Below are 27,946 nucleotides of genomic sequence, written 5' to 3'. Positions count from 1 at the left end.
TGACTCCACCACCTCCCTGAGCAGCCTAATCTTTGGAGAAGAAATGTTTCCTAATATCCAACCCAAACCTCTTAGCAACTTAAGGTCATTATCTCTCATCCTATCGCTATTACCTGAGAGAAGAGGCTGACCCCCACCTTGCCACTACCTCCTTTTAGAGAGTTGCAGAAAGTGATAAGGTCACCCCTGAGCATCCTCTGCTCCAGACTCTACAATCACTGTTCTCTCAGCTTCTCCCCATAAGACTTGTGCTCCAGACCCTTCACCACTTCTTTGCCCTTCTTTGGACACACTCCAGGGACTCAACGTCTTTCTTGCAGTGAGGGACCCAGTACTGAATACAGTACTCATGGTGCAGCCTCGCCAGTGCTGAGTACAGGGGGAAATTACAATCTCAACCAAAAAAGCCCAGTGCTTTGTCTCCTCAACTGTTCTTCACAAACACACTGCTACTGCTGATGTACCTACTATCTTGTCCAAGGAGAGGCATGCCCTCCACCTCTGTGAGGATGCCATCAACACAAGTCCCTGAGTTTTCAGCTCAGCTGTGCTGAACTTGTATTACCATGCTGCAGCCCAGTCACCCTGGCACCGTCCCTTCAAACTAGCCCACCTTTTGGAGCGTGGCTCAAGGGGAATGCATGTTTCCTATAGAGATCTTCTAGAAAGAGTCCAGCAGAGGGCCACAAAGATAATCATAGGCCTGGAGCATATCCTTTATGCTGTGGGAGTCTTCAATATCTCCAGAGAAGGAAACTCTACCACCTCTCTAGGCAGCCTGTTTCAGTGCTCTGTCACCCTCACAGTACGGAAGTTTCAGCTGGGGCGCATTGGAAGCTGCGCACGGAGCACAGAGGCAGCCTGGATACCAGCACACGATGCCTCTGCCTGAGAGCCTCAAACCGAGATCCTGCTCCATTCTAAGAAAATAATGAGGTTTTAACTGGAATTAGGATTTACGGCTGTCTGGCATGGATAGCGGGTGCTGCCGGTTGAGTTAATCTGACTCCTCCACGTCTAATTATGTTGCTCAAGGAAAGCACATAAGATAAAAATCGAAATTGATAAATCCGCCTCAGCGCTCTGCTCTCAGTGTGCGCGGGCCCACTCGTGTTCAGTGCGAGCCCAGCAGCAGGGGCACCACGCACGTCCCAGGCCCAGCACCTCCTGCCCCTCGCCGCCCGCTCCCCACGCAGCCGGTGCGGCGGTGAGGGGCTGCTCGGGGCGGGGCTGCGGGAGCGGCAGCGCCCGACACCAGTGGCGAGCGCGGTTCGGGGCCACCGCCTCCCGAGGGCGGAACGCCGGTGACAGCTGGGAGGGAGCGGCGCCGGCTCCGAGGTGCGGCCGCCGCCCGATCCGCGGCTGCGAACACACCGCAGCGAAACGGGGCAGGGGCTCGGGGAGCCGGCGGGGCCCGGCAGCCATTGCCGGCCGCGACGTGGGTGGGTGAGTACGGCGGTGGGGCGATGCGGGGGAGGGAGGATGGAGGATGCCGCCGTGCCCGGAGACTTTGACCGCGCGAGGTGCCCGAGGGGAAAAAGTGCAGCCCGGGGTGGGGCGAGACCGGCTCCGCTCGCCGCTCCGCGCCGTTGTCCTGGGGGCTGAGGGACCTCCTGGAGGCGACCGCTCCTCGGCGGGGCTGTCCCGGGGAGGCGGCGGGGAGAGGCGGCTGCGGGCTGCGGCGCGGCTGCTGCGGGGAAGTGAGAGCCCCCGGGGGCTGCCGTGCTCCCCGCTCTATCCCTCCCGTCCCTAGAGACTGCCCTCGCCGTGCCCTGCCGGCCGGTACCTGCGGGAGGGCGGATAACGGTGCAGGGACCGCCGCCCTCTTCCTTCTCCTCCTCCTCCTCCTCCTCTTCGTCCTCTTTCCTGAGGCCTGGGACCGAGCCCCGCTGCCGTGGGGCTGCCCTCAGCCGCCCCGAGGCCCGCCCTTGGAGGGCAAGCAGGATGAGGCCTCCCTTATTCCGTGCAGGGTGCTGGCAGGCTGCGATTTACATAATATGTCTCTGCTTGAGTGTGACCTCCTCGCTAACTGGAGGCTTCCCCTCCGTTTTCTATGGCAACACTGCAGAATGGATCACTCATGGGGACAGATGATAGGGATAACTGGATGTGGTGTAATTTTTTGTTTATTGGTTTGTGGTGGGAAATGACTGAGATTTTGGGAAAAGTTCTGCATCTCAGCCATTAGAGTAGCATCAGGCCTGCTGTCACTGCAGACCCGCTGGGTCTCTGTTGAAAGAGAGCAGGGACAGGTTGAACAAACAAGCGAGAACTATTTCTGACAGGTATTTACAGATTAGGAGTCATATAGTACTAGCCTGATTATTACCTTAAATGTAACATGCTGCCTATAAATAGGCAAGAAATTCTAAGGAATAATGTTAAATTAAACAAATTTCATCTTTTTTTTCCCCTTGAGTTCATTGAATTACTAGGAGGAAATCCTTGTGAATCTCAAAATGAGAGAGAAAATGAATCCCACTTCATTTCAAGATTCAATTTGCTCTCTGAGATCACTGCCATATACTTAGGACCTATCATGTACACACAGTGATGTCTTTTCTTCCTTGATTGGTTTCACTGACAGTAAGCAAGATGTGCGTATGTATTTTATGCAGGAATGGGGTTCTATAATGCTTATTGAGGTCTTATGCATTTTATCTCCATGAGATGCCTGTTTCTGTTCCAGGTTTATATGGCTAGAGGTGTACATGATTTGTGTGGGGCTTTCTAAAGCCTGCTGAAAATAAACATGCTCTGATTGTAGGAGATGATAATTCATGGCACACTTAAGCAGGAAGGTTTTATGAAGACTTCTAAATTCTGCTGAACTGTCAGTTGAGCTGGGGCTTTTGTTTTGCATTGAAAATACACGTTTACTATTAATAATGCTCAAAGCTAGTTCCTGTAATATGGGAGCAGTGGTATTCCATAAGATTTAGAAATTTGCTTTCAATTTCTTCTCCCTGTTGTTTATATTTCTCAGTCCATTGGGATGACTTTGTTTCTTCTTCTCTACCTGAAGTAGAGCAGCATCTTTGTGGAACTGGTTGTTTTCAGATGGGTGCAGGAATTGAGGATGTTAACATAAAACCAACACGTGTCAAAGTTTTAAACACAAGAGCCAAGGATATTGGATCTGCCAGAAGAGGTGATTGTGCTCATAGGAGATGGGTTCTCTGGAGGGGTGTTCTACAAGTCTGAGAAAGTGACCAGTCCTTAGGACTCTGCCACTGAGGCACGTGGGCTTAGGTCTGCTCTGTGTGAGGTGCTGTACTGTAGGATGTCATTGCTACAGAGATTTGTCCATGTGTAAGTTCTCCTGCATGCAGATAAAGATTTATTTTCTTTCTTTTTGAAAATGCTTTGAACAATACTCATTCTCTGCAGAAATATATGTTCATTTAGTGTCTCAGATTGTTGTTATGGGAACACAAGAGATGGAAATATCCTTAAGAGGCCATGGGTTGAAGCAGAGCTAAATACGAGGCTTGAGATGAAAGATAAGTGCTATGTTCAAGAGTTAATCTCCACTATACAGTGGTAGATCAGAGATTCCTCATCAAGCTTTTTCTCTTGGAGGTCCATCACTTCATACCCACAACCCTTTTCTGCAGCTGGCGTATTTGTGTCTCTGGTAATGTCCAGTTTCCCTCCAGCACCATCTTCATTACAGGCTACCCCAGCCCTGCTGTCAGCTTCTGCTTTTAAGTATTATTATTTGCTGTTTAAATATTTATAATTATTTTCACATATAGTTTTGTTGTTGTTTATTTCTGTTGAATATTTTGATTAGAATACGATAGAAAAATAGGGTACATGGAAGTAGTGAGTACACTGAGGAAATAAAAGGGCCTGAGCCACGTTTCTGGACAGTGTAAAGCCATCTGGCATAAATATGTGTTGGAGAGCATAATACAGTGAAGATAGTGAGGTTGGATTGCCTCTCTGCAGATAAGCAAGGCTGCGTGTTGCCACACTCCTGGAGGGTGTATGGACGTCTACCAGTGATTACTGTGGGACTACCCATCAGTCTTGATTTATCTATTCAAACATAACTTTGAAAAAAGATTGCTCTCCAATAAAGGAAGAAAGAACATTAAATCCTTTCTCATGTCCTTCTCTGTAATCCTCCTGATATATTTTTTTTTCTCTCAATTTTCATTAACTATTCTGCATCATTTTGAAGAGACAATATGCAGCCTTAATTGCAGCTTTGTGTACTGATACACACAAACATATTCCATCTCTCCAGTTTTTCATTAAAAATAAAGTTTCACATTTGGAACAGTTGGTGATTCATTGCACTTACTCCAGTGTTACTTTGCATTATTCAGGAAAACCAGATCACAGTTTATTCACATATTACAATAAAGTATATTGGACAGTTCAGGTCTAAAAAAGTCCTTTTTAATTTTTTTATTTATTTTTATTTTTCCCCACTGTGGAGAGGCTTACTCATATATGCGAATTTTGTAACAAATTTCTTCTTTACTTTTGCTAAGATTTTTTAAAAATACGAAATATCATCATCCCTAATTTCACTAACAGGCATCATGCATATAGTGTTTCAATTAAAATGTTATACATTATTTTTTTGACAGTGGAAAATTGAGCTGTAGTCATTTAAATTCATTTTAACTCATTCATTTTTGGGGATACTTGCTTATTTTGCATATTACGATAAATCGTAGAGCATGTTTTCTCACATGGAATGCTTTACCGAGCTCTTCTTTGAGAACATTAGAGCTTTCATTCATTTCTTCCTTGCAAAGTTCCATCTCTTCTCTCCTTCCATCTACTGGAAATAGTAGCTTAAGGGGGACTAATTTTATGTGCTATGATGGGTGAGTTCTTCCCCTTTTTCCTTCAGCCCAACACCAGGCTCACAGATCTGACATTTCTTTCCAAAGTCTTTATTGAATTTGATTCATTTTCTTTTTGCAATGTATGCTTTCAAACAAATGCAGAAACACACAAAAAAGAGCCAAATGTGTTTGGGAATCTTCAACCTGCAGCTGTTGCTTTAAGTTAGATTAAGAGTGGATGCGGTGCTTTACACAGCGAGGGTCAGGCTGAGAGGCTGGATTCCTGTTTCTGCTGGGTTTTAGGCGCAAGAACTTGTAGTCTCCACGTATATTGTTTACCATTCACAAAGGGAAATTATGTATCAATATAACAGAGATACAGAGTGACAGACAAGCTTGATAGTATCTTCTTATCCTCCTGTTTCAAGAGAAGTGAGTCTAAGATACATTGTAGAAAAACATTTCAACATACATACACATATAGCTACTTTACTGCTTTGCAAGTAACACTGCGGGCAACCTGATGAACTGAAAGGAGTTTCCAGGGGTGGGATTCTGGCCGATGGGCAAAAGCCATGTAAATGATGAGATCATTTAGTGAATTGGCTTATTTATTTATTTATTTTTAATATATTGGCTATGACTTTCTCCCCATCAGTCTCCCCTCCCCTCGCTCCCCCTTTCCTCTTTCTTTTTGTAAGTGGAAGATGGTTGAAGAACATCTTCATTTTGTTTTGATGATGATGAAAGAGCTTCAATGTAAATATTACTTGCTTTGTTTCTTGTACTTTTATCTAAAAGCCCTGTATATTTAGACAGTGAGCCGGCATTCTGTAATCAGTGTAGAATTAGGAGAGGAGCTATTTATGTTATCAGCTCAATGTGTATTTGTTTGTGTGTTGCTTACTTGTTCCCCATTAAATCCTGAACATAGACACAACTGTAGGAGGACCAAGATCACTCTCATAACTCTTGCAATCATCTTTGAGGTTTTCTGCTGTTTTCTTCTCATTTTCAGCCCACCCTAACAGTATTTGGCTGTTCTCTAGCTCACTACCTTGGAAGTAAGGAAAATGGGAGCTGGATCAGAAAGTATGTTTTTCACGTTTCTCAGTATCATTTTGATTTTCATCTTCTCAGGATAACAAGCAGATGTCCTCCATTTCACTTGTCTTTGAAAAAACATTAGTATTGAACAAGTTCAGTTGCTTTTTTGATAGCTGTTACCTCTTCACTCATTACGGAAGTGTTGTTAGTGATGTTTGTTGCAGTTTCACTTTTGATTTAGCACTAATGTTAAGCACATGCTGCAGAAGAAATGCATGGCTCTCTGAAAATAACCTCAATAAATTGTGTACCTTTAGTTAAGGTAAGCATGGTTGTCAACCTTTGCCTTGATCATTCACTACTTACCCTTTTCCTTTGACTTTACTATGCAGGTGAGGTGTTTTTCTTTTCCCACTTGAGTATTGTGCACTCAAGTTTAATCTTAGTGTTATCTATTTGCTTTAATACTGTAATTGAAACTGAAATATAATAATAATAAATGTGGTAATAATAATATTATTATTACACAATGGGCATAAAAGTGATCTGCTGCAGAACAATCTTCCTTGGCTTCTTCCAAAATTATCTCATTTCTCTTCTTTAATGATCAGAACGAGGAACATCTTTTCTATCTAAAATAGATCTATTTCAGTATGTCTTCCCGATATGTCAGTGATTATGGGGCTGAGATTTCACCTTGTTTTTCTGTTTTCTCTCTAGACAAGTATCCAGATACTGATAAGTGTTTATTTACTGCATCGGAATCCTTCCACTTGTGCTAAGAAAATATTGTCAAATGTTTTGTATTTCTTCTCAGTAACTTGCTCATAAACTGCTTGATACAGGTGCAAGCCTTCTTTTCTTGTAGAACTACTAATTCTTTGAGCAAGCTTGCTCACCACCTTCATAAATACTCGTGGCAATGCAACTCTACCTTGATCCTAATCAGGGCACATTTAGGGTGGGAGGAGGGGGGAGGTTTTACTCTGAGATAATGATTCCGTTTCTGTTTGAGCATCCCAGCTGCGGGTGCTTCTATGATATTTGAAGTCCTTCAGTTAGTACTTTCTGTCCTATCTGAATATGAAGTCACTGTGCAACCTGTCAGAATGGAGAATGTGTTGTGATGTGTTTCTTCTCCAAACTCCTTGGAAATGGGAGATGAAACCTAGTGAATACAGCTGTTTTCCCTATAGAGTTGTAAAGCAGGGCCTTCACAATATTTTTACCTTATTGATGTACTTTGAGTCACATCTTGACATTTCCAGTAGGATAGAACATGTCTTAGTCATTCATTACCAAACTACCCAGGTATAGAATATATTATCATTATACTCTTGTTAATTTAGTGGAGCAGATTTTATTTCTTAAAGAAGAATACAGTCATTTTTCTTCTCGTTCACTTTCCTGGTCTCTTTACTCTTGAACCAGTAAGAATGGCCAAAAGGAATACATTTTATCCCAGCTTCTCATATTGATGTTCATTTGTATTTACTAATTTTAAGAAAGATCAGAGTGGAAAATCTATCTGGACTGTGGTAAAATGAAATAATTCCATCGACCAACAGGATGATGAACTTAATTCTCACAAAGCCAGACTTCAGCTTCTCTGTGCAGCATAATCTTCTCAAAGATAATCACCCTATTAGCTTCTGCATGAGGCTTTAGCCACTACCATGTACCATGGGGAGGGAGGATGGGTGCGCCCAACACTTCATGTCTGCTCTGGCAATTCTGAGCCATTTAGTAAAATGGCAAGCTCTTAGTAAGATCTTTAATTATATTTGCTGTAGCTTGGCTTCCTACGGAAATGAGACTTAAATGCTTCTGCTGTCTTTTAGTGCCCTATGACTAATTTTTTGAATTTGTTGGCCAAGCTTGATGTTTAAACTGCTTTTGTAAGAGAAACTGAGATCTCAAACATAATGCTCCTGCTCCAGAACTCAAGATGTAGATACTCAACTGGGATGCTGAGGTGTGCTGTGTTGTTATTATTATTATTATACTTTTAAAGCTGTTTCACTATTGTAGAATATTAACTTGTATTCTATGCAAAAAGTGACCTTGGAAAGCAAAAATTTGGATGCTACTTTCTTTTTCCCATCATTATTTCACATTGTTAAACTTTCAGGTTTATTTTTCTTTCCTTGTTTTTGATGGATTGCCATCAGGCATTACCTTTCTCTGCATTTTTTAGATTCTGCATTCTACCAGCCAGAAATTCAGGGCTGTTGCTATGCTTTGTGTTAAAATACATTATTTTCCTGTGCTCAGCTGAATGCTAATTGTACTAGCATTGCCTTTATGCTTATTAAAAAAAATACAAAGAAATTATTTGTATCTTTTTTTAACTATTGTCCATTGTGTAAAAAAGCCTGTTAGATTTTTATTTTTATCATATATTTTTGATTTTTCTTATCTTCTCACCTTAGACTTTCCTAGATAACTTCTAGGCTAGATAGTTATTTCTGTGTTAGATACAGCTGAGGTAGATTTAGTCTATTTAACTATTACTAATCCAGCTGATTGGTAACAAGGCAGAGCCTTCTATGAGTATCAACAGTAACTGTGAAGAACTTCTGTGTGCATACACAAACACGCATTAAGAAAATACTTCAGGAAGTGATATACAAATAAATAAAAATGTGTCTGCAGTCAGCATATGTGACAAACGGGATGAAACAGAAGGTTCCCACACAGTAACGCTATAAAATAATTTCATAGTAATGCCAGATTAGGCTTTAAGAGGGGATGTATTGAAGGTATGTCTGATTTAAACAGTACTTAAGCTCTAATTGTAGCACTTAGTGTATTTAATGTGTATTTTGAGGCTAATTCTTCAAAGAGTGCAAAAGTGACATAAGATTCTAATTATTTACAATTTGTAATTTAAAGTATTTTCAGGTTGTTCACACAAAGTTAATTAATCTCTAAAAAGAGGGATGTGTCCCAGTATCACTGAAGGTAATAGCTGCAGAGCCTTTCATACAGAGGCATTTTCTTACTGATTTACATCTGTATATCTAAAATCCTGTTTTATGCCAGTAAAGCAAAGCCTTAAATATTACTATTGAAAAAAAAAAATTAATCGACAGAAAGAAGAAAAAAATAATATACTTCTGGTTTGTTCCTTCATACCTAGCATATTTATCTCTTTTTGCATCTGATGAGAAAAGACATTGCTGGTCCAGCTGCTGCCATCAGCTGCAACTGGCATTGGAGTCAGGGAGCTGGAAGAAGTGCACGGTCCTTTGCTGGAATATAGGAGCTGCCAGCTCCTTTCTGAGAGGTGGGACCAGATGCACGAATCTATCACAACACAGAGATGAGGCTGTGGAATAACTATCCTGCTATCTTTATTTCAGGTACCCTAGAATAACCTATTTTGTTTTCTCAAGGAAATAATTTTTATTGGCATTTGACTATTTCATGAGAGGGAAAAATTAAAACAGATGGCTTATTCTGAACTGATTGTAACAAAATAACTATTTCCTTCATTAGTTTTCTTGTGGAAACAGGCCTGAAGAAGCTGTGTGGAAAGCAGGCATGCCAGTGAATGTGAGATTCAGAAGGAGATGAGTGAAAAAAGGAAAGAGTGGGTGTCTATGTAAGCAGCTTTGTTGATGGCAAAATGCTACATGTTCTTAGCTTGCTGTGTCCTTTTTCTTGATGGAGGAATGGATGTTCTGCAGAATTTAAGCTGTGTCATTCTGTTTTATTTTTTAAATTCATTTATTTACATATATGCATTGTTTTTTTTAATTGTGGAAAAGTACTATTAATTTAAGGCTAAGATCTCTTCTTCAGTAATGAAACTAAACAATGACAAATTCATATTTTTGAGACCAAACTGAGCTGCATTGAAGTCTTCCACGTTGTATGGGAACTGTTGAGTCAAAGCCTGAACCACTGATTGAGCACCTGGAGGAAAGCCCCAGTCAACCCTGGGAGCACAGGTGAAGGCAATTCACCTGTGTGACCAGAAAGGGTGGAGACAGGCTCCACCCCTCTTAGGCCTCATTTAAGGGCTGACTGCCACTGAGGAAGGATCTCTTTCTGGAGATTCCTCCTTGGTGGAAGCTATTTCCTGTGAACCCAAAATCTTCTGATATGGGTGAGCAATCTACTTCCCTTCCTTTGTAGCACCTTGCTATAGTGCTGCTCCTTCCACCTCTTTTGTAATGCCTTTTCCATTGTGCTGATCTTTCCGGTCACTACCTGTGTTAACAACCAAACCAATACTGGTATTACTGATAGACTGGAGAAAACATTGTACTTAACATGTTATAACTTCTGAAATACATTCACAGAGTCACTTAACTGCTATTTTTCTGTTTTAAACTTGAAATGCTGAAAGTAACAGGTGAATAGCTGAATATAGAGGGAAAGATAAGAGAATAGTCTGCTGCTGCTTCTTCATGTTGCTTTTCCACTTTCCCTAGAGCAGTTTTCCATGCACCAGATGATGGTAGCTTAAAGCAAGAAAAATCTCAGTAATGAAGTCTTCACAGAAAGCTGGGTAGTGGGCAGGTTGTAACAAGAAGTGTTTATATTGCTTTCTCAAGGTGCAAAACCTGCCTTAATTATTAAATCCACCAAATGGTGGAAAAGATAATGGAACTCATATTCTGTCTCGCTCCCATCACAGAACAAAGTCTCTGATCTGTTTGTACATAACAGTTAAACGAGCTTCGGGTTCAGATTGCCAGTCATCAAACTTGCTGTTGTACTCTCTTCTATATGTAAGATTTCTCTCTTTTTGTCTTCTTTCTCTAAAAGAGGCCATTATTTTTTTTTCTTCCAGTTACCATGTAATTTTTGGTTAAATACTTAAGTAAAATAAATTGGTGTGGTGTTTTCTTTTTCTTTGGGGGCACCTCATTATTTTATTTGTGAAGAGTTAAATTACTGGAAGAACTTTCCACTGGACTACAGCCTTAGCTCTGCAGCAAGTAATTACCATTTGAAGCCAAGATGCTGTTTATGGTCTGTTGGCCTTGTTTGGCTTTTGGAATGCCATGTCTCCATCCTCACTACAGCCACTGCTCATTGAATTTGAGATCTATTGGCTTGATATAGGCCCAATAAAAGAACAGAGAATGACAGCCTAATCACTGGGAAAAAAATGTGGTGAAATGGAAGTTTCGCTTTTTGAATTGCATTTGTAGTACTTTTTCTGTATTTACAGTATCATCAGTAAGCAGTGTAAAGAGAACAATTGGAAGTACTGAAAATACAAACAAATTTCATGCATGTTTTGTATTTGTATTCTGATCTTTCACTGATGTGATCTTGAAACACCAATCCTTCAAATACAGCCAAATCTAGACATAACAGCTGCTGATGTGTGTGATTTAATGACAAAACACAACAATGAACTCTCTGTTTTTCTTCTGTTTGTAGGTTTTTATCACTCTTATTCCTGTTTCTTGTGTCATTGCTTTACATTTGATGCTGTGTTTGATTCTAGACAGTACTGTAAGATGTTTCCTCTAGATGACCTGAAGTTGTTCAAGACCAGGTTGGATGGGGCCCTGGGCAGCCTGATCTGGTGGGAGGAAACCAGCCTGCAGCAGGGGGCTGGAACTTGATGATTTTTAACAACCCTTCCAACCCAAGGCAGTCTATGACTTGGGTCACAAAGCATGTTCAGAAAATTTTCATCCTCTTCCCTGCGTGTGTTTGCTGTCTATTGTCTTACTGTGCTGCTTTTTACATACACCTTTTGTTGCTACAGCTGCCTTCCAGTATGAAGGAGTGAACTAACCCCCTTTTCAGAATGCCATTAATGCCACTTTAGATCAGCTGGCAGATGTTGCAGGGTGACTGGTGTTCTGCCTGGCCCTGCTGATCTGCTGGTCCCATATGTGTGTGCCTGGCAGGTGGCTGACCCCAGGGCTCCCACGTGGGAATCACAGCCTGCAGTGGGTGCTCACAGGCATTGAGGCACTTCTAATGTGGAAGAATGTTCTTGCTGGTGGGTTTTTAAAGCAAAAAGAAGCTGCTGTGATAATAACTCACCATATAATTAGAGACTTAAAACCTCCTTCAGTTTAAGACAAGCAAAAATAAATTTTCTGCATCATAAATATGAGTGAAATTAGGCAGAAGTTGATTTTTCAGGTTACTGATTACATCTGTGACCAACATGTTTAACAAGAGTGTTCTTTGTGCTGTGCAGCAATTTTTACAATAAAGTGGCACTTTCATTATTGTGTAGACATTAAAAAAAAAAGCAGTGAACTTGCTAGCAGGCATATCTGGGTTAGGCTGCAGTAACTCATTAGAAGCTTCTAAAGCAGGATTACATAAATGGGACCCTATCTTTCCAGGTTAAATATAGTTCTGTAGTTTAATATGTGGCTGTATTGGCTGTCAGTTGTAGTATGATTTGTTCACCTTTTCAGTGCTATGATTAAAATCAAAACTACAATGAAAACATAAATTCACAGGTGAACCTTTCATTGAATTTATTGTGAATTTTATGACATTACTTACGGTGGGTTTTTTCTTCATGAATAAAAGTAGTAATTAGCTAGTTGGACTGGAATAAACTTGAAATATAGGCAGCATATCTTTCGTTAATCCATTTTTTCCTTCAGTGAAATAATAAAAATAAATTGTTTTCCTTTTTCTGTCTTACATATAATCTTGCAGGTGCTACTGCGAAAGTACAGATATCTCCAGTTAGGACAATCTGCCAGATAAAATATATGATTTTGAAATATATTTCACAACGAGAATAAAAATATTAAAGAAATTTAGATTCCCTCTGGCCTGTTCTTCAAGAACTACTTCATTTCCAATAAAATTACAAACAGACTCATGGACTTCTAGAAGCAATGTTCCTAGGTAGGATGTAAAGTATATATGATGTTCCTACTTTGTAAATACTTAAGTATTTATATCTTTACTTATAAGCACCATTTTCTAGCAAAAATTGCTATTAATCAGCTTCAGGTTTCCATTCAAAAGTTTCATGTGTGATCAAGTGAGGACACACCAGATAGGAGATTATGCTCATCTTTGAGTATGAAATCAGTGCCATATATCCATACCCATATCTGGAGATGAGCATGGCTTGCTCTAACCAAAAGACTTAGCTAAGCCGTGCCAAGCATAAGTACTTGGTGATAATGCTTGGTCACAGTTTTTTTTGTTTTTTTTCCTCAGATAAGATTATACAAATCTGGTAAGCTCAGGAGATGTCCACCAAGCACAGTCCTATTATATGTTCTAGTTAGAGCAGTAAACTTTTTTCAAAAACATACTGTGACTGCGTGCAAATCTCATTCCCTTTCCTAATTCATAATATACAATAAGTTTGCTGCTGTTCATATTTTGTTTTAATCTAAACAGAGGGTCTATTTAATGAGTTAATGAGGACATAAAGATGATTAACTTTATACTCCTCACTTTACTAATGACGACAAAATCACTATTGACCTTAAGTTCTTTTTTTAAATTTTATTTAAAGACTAAGTGCTGTGGAAATCCTGTTTGTTATATGTGGGACAAAATTCTCACTGGAGTATTTCCATTAGTAACACCTCATTATTTTTATGACAGTCTTTTAAATAAAAAAAAGTGTTCTGAGGCTGTGCATTAGAAATGTAAAAACCAAGGGCTCAGTTCCCAAAACTTAAATGAAACTATCAAAAGCCAAAAATAAGATTGCTTCTTTCTAGCAAGTAAGTAACTGCATTCCAATTGATGTATTATATGTCTTATTTAACACATCATTATTAGTCTGGTTGTTCATTTGGCAAGTCATTTGCTGTTACACGAGCTTTGTTAAGCAGATGTTTGCCTTGGTATTTTCATTCATCTATTTATTTAGCATCTGTTATCTTCCTACAAATTACATTGCACCCCTCCCGCCCCCCCTAAAAAAATGTTGTGGTTAACACTGCAATTCGTTATGTGTGACAAATTCTTGACTGATAAATATTTTCTGGGTAGTTCAGGGTTTTTCTGATTGTAGGAAGCTGAGATATCTTGGAATAAAAAGAAAAGAAAAAACGCTTTTTATGAGAATTTAGAGCCTGAGACCAAGCACCACTTGATTTAAGGTGCTTTCAGTAGAGCTTTCCTAAACATAACCAAGATCAGACCTGGACAAAGTGTGTTTTATTTATTTTAGAAACTTGTAGGTAAGAATAAAGACCTGGTAACTGCAACACATCCTATTTCTGTAGACTTTAAACTTTTTCCTTTTTAACTTCCACCGTAAAGGAAAAGATAAGAGAAACTCAAAGCATTTAGAGGTTTTATTCTTTGCCAGCAGGCATAGAGCATCATTTGGGAAGGACTTATGAAAAATTACATGTTTTCCCCAACCATTATATTTCAAAAAAGTGTTGGATTATTCTTGCTGTGTTTCAATAAAAAAGTACCTTCTCAGGTGGAGTCTGAAAACATACTAATTCTTACTTTGCTTTCCCTTGAGTTGAAGCTCTTTGGAACAAGGTCTTCCCTATACTATTAATTCTAGCTTTGTTGTCAAGGCAATAAATGTGATCATATGTTCAGTATGTTCTAGCATGTGTTAAAAGTATTGTAGACAGGTGGCATATGTTTTAACAAGATGTGGCTTTGCTAGTTTTAGTGTGTCTACCCTTGAGCTTTTTATCTGTATGGCTTAGGTGATTCTAAAGATGATGCGTTTATCTGTGTTGTATTGTTTTCTCCTGGACAACGCTCTTACTGTATTCTGGCAGCTGAGTTTTCTCTTGTAGATGAAGAGAGCACGTTTATGTGAGGAGCAGTCCAATTTTCAGCTAGGTTCTCTCAACATCTCTGAAGTTCCAAATAATATAGAGTACTGCTATTATCAAACTACTTTGTCCAGACAAATTTAAAAATATATATATTTGATACTGTTATGTTTCCCTAAGTGTCTTTAGGTAAATGTTTAATACTTTGTTAGGTCTTCTAGAAACAAGTACCCAAGGAACTGTGTTAACAAACTTATAGTCACAATTTTCATCTTAAGTGTGTGTGAATGAGCTCAAATTGCTCTCTGTTGGCAAGAAATTCAGCTTCTTTCTTGATAAGAAGATATTTTGTAGGTGTCACTGTAAAAGTAACTTCAGAAAAAGTGACTTCTGATAGATTTATGTTTTAAGTAATTTACAGTGTGAGATTTGCCGGACATGATAAATGCCTTCATAATGGGAACACAAAGTGACAAGTATTGTGTTCAAGTTACAAAAATGTAGGGAGGAGCTGTAAGGGCGGTTTCTAAAGCTAACAAGGTCAGACCAGATGTATTTCTGACTGGAATTTCCCAGGCAGCAGAACGTACAGATGTACTGTGCTGAACTGCTATTGCATGCTGCAGTGGAATTGCCAGGTCACAGTCTGAACCAGTGGTTGAGCACCAGATGGGAAGGTGTGGCTTACCCAGGGAGCTCAGGTGCAAGCAATGCAGTGACTGTAAGGAGAGGAGCCTGGATCCACCCCTCCTCACTCTTATTTAAGGTTTAGTAGCTGAGGGGGTAGCATCTTTCTGGGTAGAGGCTGCACTTCTCTTGAGCTGTCATTGGTTGAGGTGAGTAACTTTTCCTTCTTGTTTTTTTACTTGTTATTGCTCTGTAGGCTTTGTAGCCTGCTAAAGTCATGGTCATGGCATTCTTTTGCCATACGTGTGCCCTAGGAGGTTAGGTAGTGTATTGGATTAATTGTTTGTGGGCAGTAACTTCCATGTTCTTAAAGTCTTATCTTGTTCACTATGCACTATATACATACAGTGAATGTGCCCAGCGTGATTTTGTAAAAAAAAAAAAAAAATATATATATATATGCTCTTGGCAAGTACACAATTCTTTCTAGGCAGGAAAAGTAGAAATGTTCAGATAAAAGTACATTCCATTGTGTTTTGTGCCAAGCAGGATACTCAACGTGAATGTTCTCAGATTGTGGTGACTGTATTAGGCCAGAGATGAAGGCATATATGTAGACCTTTGATTTATCTAGAAGTATGAATGACAAAAAGAGCTCAACGTTGTGTATGCTGCCTGTGTAACATACTGTCATTGTTCTGTAACTCCTAGCACATTTTTTTCCAAAGTATTATCTAATGGATTTGCACCATTGGAGCACCTTTGTCCACTGCCATTCTGAGTTCCTTCTTCCTTTTTTTATGATACTTGGAAAAACCTTGTAACGTCCTTTCTTTCCTATATTACTTTTTCCTTTTGAACTTCCATGAAGGCTTACAAAGTCTTTTGAGCCAGAATTCATGAGAAATGCTGCCATAAATGCATGCTCTGCTCTGAACTGTCTCTGAGCTGGCACCTATGGTCACAGCATACAGGGTGAGATAGGGCCGAACCTACCCAAACCAATATGTTTGCTCTTAGCAGCACATGAGGTAGCGCACAGGAGAGGGTCTCTGTGCATATCTGCTACAGTAGATACTCAAATTGGTAACTGAATTTTATTGGAGTCATGTAACCATAGGAATAAATGATAGAAATTAAAATGTAGTTATAATTTGGAAAGGGAAAGAACAGGCTATATAGTCCTAATATAAACATTAGGACTCTACGTCCCCAACTCTTTCTTAAAGAAGTAGAGAACAAAGGAGAAACGGTTTTCATTTTCTCCTAAGGAAGAAATCATATTCGATGAAACAACAATTTCCTTTTTATACATGTTATGATGGCAGTGAATTAGGTACCCTTTAATAAACGTAGAGGTATAGTCTCTATGTATGAGATGGTCTCTTGACAATGCTGATTTGATTAGAGCTGTCCTAAGCAGATGATTGCATTTTTTGAGTTAACCGGAACAAATGAGAGAAATGGGGCCCTTGTGAGCCCAATGAGGTTCAACAAAACAAAGTGCAAGGTTTTGTGCTTGGGTCGAGGCGATCACAGACGTGTGTATGGACTGGGAAAAGAACTCCTTGAGAAAAGCCCTGCTGAGAAGGACTTAGGGGTCCTGGTAGATGGAAAACACAACATTAGTCAGCAATGTGCGCTTGCAGCCTGGAAGGCCAGTGGTATTCTGGATTCCATCAGAAGAGGAATGGCCAGCAGAGTGAGGGAGGTGATTGTCCCCCTGTATTCTGCCCTCATGGGGCCCCATCTGGAGTACTGTGTATAGGTCTGGGGTGCCCAAGGCAGGAAAGATGTGGGGCTTTTGTAGAGAGTCCAGAAGAGGGCCACAAAGATGATCCAAGGGGTGGAGCACCTCTCCTATGAAGAGAGGCTGAAGGAGCTGGACTTCTTCAGCCTGAAGGAGAGAATGTACTGGGGAAACCTCATTGTGGCCTTCCAACATTTAAAGGGAGTTCACAAACATGGGGGAAATCTACTTCTTACGTGGGTAGATAGTGATAGGACAAGGAGAGTGGTTTTAAACTAAAGGAAGGGAGATTTAGATGAGATGTCAAGGGGAAGTTTTTTAAGTGAGAGAGTGGTGAGGTGCTGGAACAGGTTGCCTGGAGAGGTTGTGGATGCTGTTGTTAAGAGACCTTTACATTTGAATAATTCTATTTTAAGAACATATGGTAGAATGTCAAGATAAATACTTATTTTCTAGGAGCTACTTCTTTATTTTCATAACACCCGCTAGTTTCACAAAGAAGGCTGAAATTTTCTTCATAGTTCCCAGTAAGGGTGAGGTCTAACAAAAGAAAGTGACTCACAACAAATTTTACTTAGTATCTGAACATGTATGCGCTACTATAAGGTAGTGCTGTTTTTTTATTCTTTAGCTAAAACTATTTCTTCCTACAGAATGCTGAAAACTTGCTTATAAATTCCATTACGTGTCTCATGTTCAACTGCCAGCATCTGCTGCTTGCTGTCTTATCAGGTGACAGCTTCCCATTTGCACAATGCTCATGGAGAAATAAACCTTCTTGTAGTAATATTCTGATTAGGATCTTCTTCAGTTTATCTCATCAGAAGGATATTAAATCAACCAAGTTTCATTTCTTAAATGACAATTTCTGAGGCACTTCTTGTCCCTGGCATATTTTACTTAGCCCTAGCATCTGACAGTTTGTCTTTCTTTTATCATAGCATGCAATATCATATCTTTTTCAAATATCCCTTTGATTTTTCTCTTCCATTATTCTATAAAGGTTTTGCAGATATGGGAAAATCCAACTCTGAATATTGTCCAGTGCCCAAGCAAAGTATCTCATCCCTCTTCTTTTAATCTCTGCTCATTCTAGAAATCCCTGCACCATTTCCAATAAAAGTCTCAAAGTCTGTTAACAGTGGGAATTCCTGCAACTGTCTGTACCAATTTACATGATTTAAAAATTCATTATTTGTCAAATGCATCCATTTGTTCAAATATAACGGGCTGTGCATGCAGATGTTAGTAGCATTTTGGAATATAGAGTAAGTTAAATACTCTTAATTACATCATGTGTGGAGCCAGGAGTTGGGCTTGATGATCATGTGGGTCCCTTCCAACTTGGTACATTCTATGATTTTTTCATCAGAAAAAATAATTAGAAAATGCTGCTATATCTTAGCCAAGAATTCTAAGTAATCTAAAATAATAGTGTTAACTCTTCTTGGATCTGTTTGGAAAAAAAAAAATTGACTTTTCTGACAGCTAACATGTCTACTTTCAGTCAGTAAAGTTAGAGTACATATCTAATAAATTAATAGATGGAAAAAAGTGAATGCATCTATTCAACTATGTATTTTTAAATTAAAAAAGGTGGGTTGCAGTATGTTAAAATACCATTAGATGTTCAGTAGGCAGAAGTAAGTGGGAAAAAGATGGAGATGGGTTTGGGATGCAGTTAGGCTGCAATTTCACTAGGGTTTTTCAAGCCTATGCTGGGACTGAAGGAGAAGTTCTAGCTCTCCTGCACCCAGTTGCCTTTTCCTCTCCCATCCTCTCCTTTTTCTGTCTCCAGTATTTTTCAGCTTTTGAGATGAACTGGCCCAGGATAAATGTTAAAAATATTAAGAAAAGCAAATGACTTGCAACTAACTGAGATTGGTTCTCTATTTTTTTTAATTATCGCTGATCTGTTGACTCAAGGTAGTGGCAAAATGATTATTTTTTAAGGTTTACACTGGCATAAAGACCTTGTGATGCTGTAGTCTTATTTGAGGCATGCTGCAGGGAGAGAATGAGAGCTATCCTTGTACTCCCATTGAGGGATTTCCTCTAATATTCCTGAATAGTATCTGTTCCCAAGATGATACTTACTTTGGGTACGTGCCTCAGCAGTTATCTTTAGTATCTCCTTCTCTTGTTTCTGGAGTTACGTGAGTGCCTTTCCCAACAGCAACAGTCTGACAACTGACTGAATCACTGTTTCTCCACAGCCTTTGCTGAAGTTTGATGATTTTCACTACTTCTGTGCTGAATTCTGCACAGTTTGGACAATGAGTGTTCCTGCAAAGCTGTCATCAAGTCAGGGTCATCAGTGCCTGTCACCAGCTTGCAGATTCTGTTAAAAGTATCAGGTTGTATTTTAGGTGTCCATCAGTAGATGCTAGTCCTGTGAGGCAACAGGTAAGGGCTGTATTCACTAAGACACTGAATTGTTTAAATCCAGAGATACAATTCTTAAAACGTCTGCATGGTATGCACTGTCTGCACTTACACTGGTCTCCACTTACGAGCTGTAAGTGTCTGAATTTCTAAAAGCAAATTTCTGAGTATCTGTAGCTCAGATTTTACATCTTTCCAAGTTAATTCATATTTTTTTCCCTTGCTAAACCAGTCACTGTACATCTGTATGTAACCCAATATTTGTCCTCAAAGTGGACCAAGTCAGGAGGTGTATTGAGCTAAAATACATTGATAGCAAGGTGCCTTAAAAATGTTGTTACTGGAATTTTACTCAGAAACATAACCAGAAGTAGGGTCTTCTATGCATGTAGAGATCTTTTGTTCAAATTGAAGTGATTCTAATACAAAATATGATAGGATGCCAGTTCCCTGTTGAAACTAGGTCATGTCATATAAAATAATTAAAGATTTATTGCTCCTTAGGGGAGGACCTAGATCTCTGTATGAGTGTTTGGGGCACTTGGTGGAGAGTAATAAATTGCTTGTATTCTGAGTGAGTATTGCAGTCATGATATTTTTGTGAAGGGCTGTTAGAGCACGCTCTTCCAAATGCATCCTGAAAATAAAACTGTTGCCTGCTTCATCTTTGAAGAAATTTGATGAAAAATCGAGCTACAAAAGACAAGTTAGAGCTGCTTTTAGTGGAGATGCCCATCTCAGGAAATCTTAGTGTCAGAAATACATCTTTATTGACTGTTAAAGAGGGGAACATGAACTTCCTCGTGTACTGTAGAGGTTGTGGAAGGTATTAACAAAATGCAGCATCATTACATAGTTATAATGAGACCCAGTTTGTCCTAAATTTTGGACAGCAGTGAACTCACCATGAGTGTTTTATCTGTGTAGTCTACTGGTTCCAGTAATGCAATGTCTTTGCAAAGGACTGCAGCTTCCAAAGTTGTAAATCTCAGAACCCCAGCATGTGAAATACAGCAGTGTAGCACTGCCTGTGTATCACTAAGGGAGGGTTGGATGCTATCATATATTGTACATTTTTCTTACTAAGAACAGTGAAGCAGCTAATGTTATTTTTATCTCTTTTTGAATGAATGGAGGCATGACCTATGTACACCACTATTAAAACTTACTTCTGTGTACACGAAGCAATCTATTTTAGCATTGTTATGAAAGGCCTTTTTTCACTAGTTGGGAACATCTCACCTTTTTACCTGCATCGCTCATTGCCCTAATTAATTTGAGTACCAGTTTAAATCAGCTTTCTGAAATGAAGAAAAAAAAAGTAAATTGAACTCCTTCTCCTTCTAGGTTTGAAAAATTACTTTAAAGTATATTTTCTGCATCTATAAATCTGCAGTTTCTGGTATTCTAACATGCTTCCAGCTCCCGTACTCAACTTACTTCTATTCAGTGTAATCATTTTCTCATTGCTTTCTTTTCTGCAAAGATTACAAACTCACTTCAGTGATGCAGAAGGCAGACAGGATTGAATTTTCATTTGCAAATGAATGTAATAGGGATGACCTCTCCTGTGAGGGTTTATGTACTGAAATGAGATTAAAAATATTTATGCAACTTCTATTATTTTAAGTGAAGCAACTTCATAAGCTCCAGTCAGAAATTCCACTTGTGCTCCAATTTAATGCTAAAGTAGGCAGATTAAGAAGAAGTATCAGTTACATAAATATGCAATTATAGGCAGTAAGCTTTTGAAATCACTGGGTATGTTAAGATGATGCTGACATTAAATGTCATCTGGTGTCATAGAGGAAAGCCTCCCCTATGGGCACAGGCTGAGAGAATGTTCTGGGGGAGACCTTCCAGTACCTGAAGGGGGCCTACCGGGAAGCTGGGGAAGGACTTCTTATAAGGCCTTGTAGAAATAGGACAAGGGAAAATGGCTTTTAACAGGAAAAGGGTAGATTTAGAGTAGGTATTAGGAAGAAATTCTTTACTGTGTGGGTGGTGAGACAGTGGAACATGTTGCCCAACAAGACTGTGAACACCCTCTCCCTGGAAGCATTCATGGCCAGGCTGGATGGGGCTTTGAGCAACTTGGACTGGAGAGCGGTGTTCCTGCGTATAGCAGGGGGTTGTAACTAGATGATCTTAAAGGTTCCTTCCAACACAAAACATTCTATGATAAGAAGATTCCTAAGTAACTATTTTTGCAGAATAAGTGCACCACTATTATACTTTGTAACATGAACTTCAAAAAAACCTTTATATTTATTGCATAATGGTAATGTTGTGTCATTAGGAGTAGTTTTCATTTCCTACTCTGATGTAAGTTATGGAAAGTGGAACTGCTTTAAGTAGTGACTGTCAGATTAATTCTCCTCCTTCCTCCTCCTGCACTGCTCTCCCAGTGGCCAGCAACATGAAGAGCAACCAGTCGTAGGTAGAGGCAGTGCTGCAGTGCACTTCTCCTTCAGCCCTGCCTAATCAACAGAACATCTCTAGGATCCATTGGAAGGCAAGGCAGGAATTGCAAGCTAATAACTATACCTGGGAGTACCTTACAAAATGGGGATACATCTCATAAAATGTAACACATATTTTTATGCAAAGCTCTAAAGATATTTCATCTTGCTGGGAAGGAAAATTCTAGTCCGCTTCTGTGAGAGCTCCACAGCAAAGCAGGCCTTCAGCAGGGTGATAAATGGCATGCCTTTAATGCTGTTTGACACAGCTGCATTGTCTGTTGCTGAATGAATGGAAATAACAATTTATGTATGTATTTAAATTCAAAAGCATGTTATCATGCAGCAGGACTTGAATCAAACATGAAAGGTTAAATCATGTTACTTAAATTATTTATTCATCTGTTTGGAGCATTACTCTATTTCAAGCATTTTCTTCAGGGTAAGTTCTTGGCTGCAGGTCATGACTATAGTAATTCATAAACCTTAATTTTAATTCTTTATGCTCCTCCTACATCAAAGTTCATGCAAGAGTGAGTATTTTCTGCTTTCTCAGCATACTGAGAGTAGTAAACCCTCTGGCTTCTACGTAGCTTAGCTTTTTTTAAAAAAAAATTAAGGCCACTATATTTTGATTACTTTTATGAATTTTTAGAACATTGAATATTGAAATTTGTAAGTAAAAAGCAGAAAAATAGTGATGTCTTTGGTTCTGTAGTTTATTTGGGCTTGAAGGACAATTAGTGCAAATATGCCAATTGATTCCAGGCTGGACGTGGCTCTGGGCAGCCTGGTCTAGTGGTTGGCGACCCTGCACTCAGCAGGGGGGTTGAAACTCAGTGATCCTTGAGGTCCTTTTCAACCCAGGCCATTCTATGATTCTGTGATTGTATATTCTGTGGTAATGAAGAATTTTAGAGAAGTCATGTAGCCCATTTATTTTATAACATGAACATTTTATAGTGATTCCGGAAGTTAGCTTCAGAATGCTGATGAAGACTTTTCTTCATTTTCTTAGTATGAGAAATAAATATCCATTTGGGTTTGTTTAGCCATTTCATCTCACACGATCCCCAGTGTTAGTGCCTCATGTGTACTCTGGTTTGTGCCCAACAGGAGTGAGCAATAAGCAACATGAAAGAAGGAAAACAGCATTTTGCTTATTAGATGGCGTTATTTTCTCTTTGTATTTATAATGTTTCCTGATTTACAGTCCAATGTCTTTAGTCATGTTAGATCTTTTGGCAGCTCTTCAGTTTTTGAAAAAATAAGCTACTACTTGCAGTAAAACTCCAATCACATGCTCAGTTTAATTCTTAGTCCTGAGACTGTCATAGATGTTTCCGTATTGCCCCCGGGTTCTGCAGTAAACTGCTCTCTCTCTCTTGTGTTGTATAACAGGAAAGTCTGTCCCAGATAGAGGGAGGTTCCGGTCCGACTTACTTATACAAGGGTTAGAAGGATTTATTTTATTCACATCATTGCTACTTAAGAACAACTTTGCTATTCTTGAGAAGCATATTGCAACCTTACAACACAATGCTAGATCAAAAAGTAGTAATGAAAAATCGAAAAGTATTAATCAGTGTTTTGGTGGTCAGGAAGTCACAGAGTGCTCTCAGCACAGCAGGGTTTCAGTTTGTGTTAATGGTTTGATAATGCTGACTGTTCTGTTCCATAATTGATGGAAATGCAATTCACTGTTCTGCCAGAAAGTCCTCCTATATAAAGATGTTTCAAAGCAAAGAACCTCTTCCAATTATGTCCCCTGGATGCACTTTATTCTCTAATTATTTTGTTATTGAAGCGACCTACTAGTTCAGATAATTTCACAAAGTGATCACCTGACTGTCATCATAGTATTTTGCTAATGCTTTGAGTTTTTAGATCTGGGATGGCTATATTTAAGCTGATATTTTCTAGAAAATCATCATTGCTACCTTTTTCTTAAGTAATATCACTAGTAAAATTAAGTCTAGTTCTGTCTAAAAAAATATTAATCTAGCACAGCTCAGATGATCTGTGTCCCCTGTAAGTCATTAGGGTTCTACAAAGACACATTGATACATTATAGGGCAAAATGTTACTGTAAAATTTTGCTGTTGATTTCTAATTCTCTTGATAGGGCCAAGAAGTTAAGGCAGATATTGAAATCATGATCTATATATTGTCTATAGGCAGCAAACTAATCTGAAGAGAAAATAGTGTCTTCACATATCTCTTCCCCTATCCAGCTTATGAGTATCTGTAATGAAATTGAAAATTGAAAAATTATCAATCAAGAGTATTTTTTAAAAGTATAGTTCACCATAGGAATTCAGTGTTTTATACCAACATGATTGTAAGTAGCAAACCATTTTTTACTTCAATCTAAAGATAGATGCTTAAGTTTTCTTTTCTTCAAAAGGATATACAGAGTTGTTTTTTTCTTTTAAAAAAAGCACTTTGCAGAAATACTATTGTAACCTTGCTTCTATAATGCTTTTACTATTTAATATGTTACTGTTTACAGACAAGCTATTTCTCAGGAGCACTTGCTGCTACTCCTCCTCTTGCACTTTAAAAGCATAATTATGGATTATGTGTTATTTGAACATTAATGAAGACTCTTAGGGTGGAGAGGGAAGTTGTAGGCTGTGGCGGTTGTCCACCATGTCTCTGAACTTGTACGTTATTAATGGGTTATTATAATAACTGTATGTTGGTTTTGTCCCACTAAGTCATTGACATAATCTTATGCTAGTGGTAACACAGCTGACTTCAGAGTGGTTTAAGAAAGGCTGGATGGGCATTGGCAATCCTGAGGTCTGTGAAGTGCACGCTTTGTTTTGGCACACTAGAAGTACCAAGCTATGGAACTGCAGGAGACACTCAAGCATGACCCTCTTTGACTGGGAGAATTGCTGTTTCCATCATCAACAATAGCTCTAATTTGTTTGGATGAAGATGTCTGGTAACCTAGGGCTCTTCCCAGGATTTCATCAGATTAATTCACAGTTGAAGGAAGCTTAAAACGCTTTTCCAGTTAACCTGTCCTTCGTGAACTGTCTGATTACACAATCGAGCAGAGAGAAATCTTGCCAAGTTCAAAGATAGACCACTATTGAAAACAATTAACCCTGCAATAAATCGTCTTGAATAATGTAAAAACCCATGCTTGTAGGAGCATGGTTTTTGTGCTGTTGTTTGGAAAAGCCAATGATCTAGAAGCCTTTGAAAACTTTTTCATTAGATGTTCTTCTAGCCTCTGGTTAGCTAGAGTAAGTGTTCAGTACCAGGAAAACTGAAAATACTAACAAGATATTAAGAGCTAGAAGTAGTTGGAAAAGACTTCGTACTTAACATGTAGGGATGTCTTCCTAGTTTTCCAGCAAGACCTGAAAATGAGAGGTAACATCTCTAGAAGTATAGAAAGTTGCAAAAGAAGATGCTCCACTGAATCAAGAAAAAGTAGTTAGAAGTCACCAGAAACCCAATTCCTTATTTAGAATGACAGAATTTAATTGCTTAAAGTACTTCTGTTGGTAGGGATAGTTATGTGCAGAAAACAATCATAAAACATTTTTCTTTAACAGTGTCTGTGTAGAGGAACTGTTATGTCATGGCCCGAATTGATGATTGAGCACCTGATGAAGGGGGTGGTTGGCCCATGAAGTGCAGGTGCAGCAATTTACCTGTACTCCCATGTGACAGGAGGGGATGGACCCTGGGTCCACCCATCCCTGGGTTTTTTTGAGGGCTAGCCTCTGGAGGGAGAGTGTCTCCTAGATGAAGGTTGCTTCCTGAGAGGGAGTATTCCACAGCTAGAAACTCTCATCACTGGCTAGGTGAGTCAACTTTTTCCTGTATATGATTATTGTTATTCCTAATAATATTTTGCCTGGTATCACAAAGAACTTCTCAGAAGCAGTTTTGCTGCTTCTGCCCTAGACAAACAGACAAACTCAACAACTCTATGTACAGATTGTTGCAGGAAGAGCAGGAATACTTCCATAAAGCTATGGAGAATGAAAGTAGTAATTAAAAAAAGAATTGACACTGAATTCATTCTCATATTTTTCAGTAAGATAACAGTAGTTAAGATTGCTAAGTGAAGTGTGTTATACACCATCAGGATTAGTAATGTAGAGTCATAGAATCAGCTAGGTTGGAAAAGACCTACAAGATTATCCAGTCCAACCACCCACCTACTACCAATAACCCCACTAAACCATGTCTCTCAACACTATATCTAAATGTTTCTTGAACACCTCCAGGGATGGTGACTCAACCACCTCCCTGGGCAGCCCACTCCAGCACCTGACCACTCCTTCAGAAAAGTAGAATTTCCTAACGTCCAGCCTAAATCTCCCCTGGCACAACTTGAGGCCATTCCCTGTTGTCCTGTCACTAGCTACAAGAGAGAAGAGGCTGACCCCCAGCTCACTACAACCCCCCTTCAGGTAGTTATAGAGAGTGATAAGATCTCCCCTGAGCCTCCTCTTCTCCAGACTGAACAATCCCAGCTCTGTCAGCTGCTCCTCATAAGGCCTGTGCTCCAGACCCCTCATCAGCTTCGTCGCCCTCCTCTGAACACGCTCCCGGGCCTCAATGTCTTTCTTGCAGTGAGGGGCCCAAAACTGGACACAGTACTCGAGGTGGGGTTCAACTGAAAATTAGCTTTTGGTGTGAAGTGGAACTTCTGAAGAGTTATAATGTGAATGCAAGCAAGATGCTACAGGAGAAAGCCTTAAGAGTGTTCTTAAAAGTATCAAAGACGTTTTCCAAAAAGTTAGGGTGATTCTACTGAGTAAACTGTTAAAGGTAATTGAAACTGGATTCGCGATGATGGGGGCAGCCTGTCACTGCAAAAGCAGGCTGAAAATTATCTTATCAACCAAAATCATCAGCATCAGCTCTGCTGCTTCCTGAGTAATTTTTAAGCAAAGAATCAACTTCACAGGTTATTGTTGTTTCTTTGTCTTTGGCACTGCCTCCAGTTAAGAAAATCCTTACGTTAAATATTGTTGTTTATATTCCTCAAAGGAAAACCTATAGGAAATACTGTGGAAATACAGGTATATCTTCAATTGGAAAAAAAAAAATGTTGCTCAACTTGTAAGTTCCTTGGCCATAAATAATTTCTTGGTGTGGGATGAATTTCCTGACGCTATTTGCCTGTTTGAAACACCAATATATTGCTTTCTGTTATTTCTATAGAACAAACCTGTTCCATGGAAGATTTTCTACATCTAGAGAATATTTTTACTTGTATGTGTGCACACAAATGTACTTTTTTAATAAAATGAGTGATAGGTTTTTACATTTGGTGTCTGTTCTTTCTCTAAATACGGTAAAGGTTAGACTTCAGGGCTAGCAGCTAGGTGGGGAGAGCAGGAAGATATGTGATGCCTCTTGAAGAGGAAATAAAGAACTTCCGTAGGGGGAGAGGAAAGAAGGAAGTATGAAGTTTCACTACTGATTCCTAATGGAAGGAGAAACTATAATTATTACTAAATACTGTAACTTTAAAATTTCAGTGAAAACTTAGATATTCCAACCCCAAAAATCTATATACATGTTATTTTTGTGTAATCCACAGTTTCATAGTTTTTTGAAGGATGGGATTACTGCTTATTTTCCTGCACTGTACAAAGAGTGAGTGATCAAAGTATCAGTGGTGTTCACCGGAGTACTTGTGACCTGAGTGATTCATCAGTCTTACAGTTCTGGTGCTCTAAACTGAACATATTTTAAATTCTTTCTATGGTTTTGTCGTGTCCTAATTCTCTAAGTGTGCATGACAGAAATACCACTGAGCTTCAGTCAGTTTGGGAGCTTCTTCCCCAGAACACCGTTCTGCTCAGGGATCTTGATGCAGTAGGAGATAGGAGCCGTGCATATCATTGTATCCAAAGTTTAAGTGGAAATTTAGCATCAATGATGTATTTCTGTTCTGTTTCCAGTTAATGAAAGATGTGCATGAACAACAATACATTAAGAATTTAATTAAAATAGCACAGTACTGCAAGAAAAAATATTAGCAAGGACAAGTAATGCTATTGAAGATGTAGCTAGACTTTAAAAAAAAAAAAGAAAACAAAAAAACAAAACTATTATGATCTAATGATATACCAGTAGGTGGAAGATGAAAATCCAGGCGATTTGTTT

The 27,946-nt window shown here is 39.3% G+C and overlaps 1 protein-coding gene across 7 annotated transcripts in view; it reads left to right on the top strand.

Moving 5' to 3' along the window:
- JAKMIP1 (janus kinase and microtubule interacting protein 1) overlaps positions 1,297-27,946 on the top strand; it is a 137,959-nt gene continuing 111,309 nt past the window's right edge. For 6 of the 7 annotated variants that reach the window (XM_021396238.1, XM_021396244.1, XM_021396243.1 and 3 more), the window contains exon 1: positions 6,092-6,177. The gene's annotated coding sequence lies outside the window, so the exon portion shown is untranslated. Of the gene's footprint in view, positions 1,447-6,091; positions 6,178-27,946 lie in introns of those variants that run through there. The other variant, XM_021396240.1, reaches the window with a different exon arrangement.

The sequence above is a fragment of the Numida meleagris genome, chromosome 4 (genome assembly GCF_002078875.1).
Source record: "Numida meleagris isolate 19003 breed g44 Domestic line chromosome 4, NumMel1.0, whole genome shotgun sequence".
In the NCBI taxonomy this organism is placed as follows: Eukaryota; Metazoa; Chordata; class Aves; order Galliformes; family Numididae; genus Numida; species Numida meleagris.
This window is presented reverse-complemented; position numbering and strand designations above follow the sequence as displayed.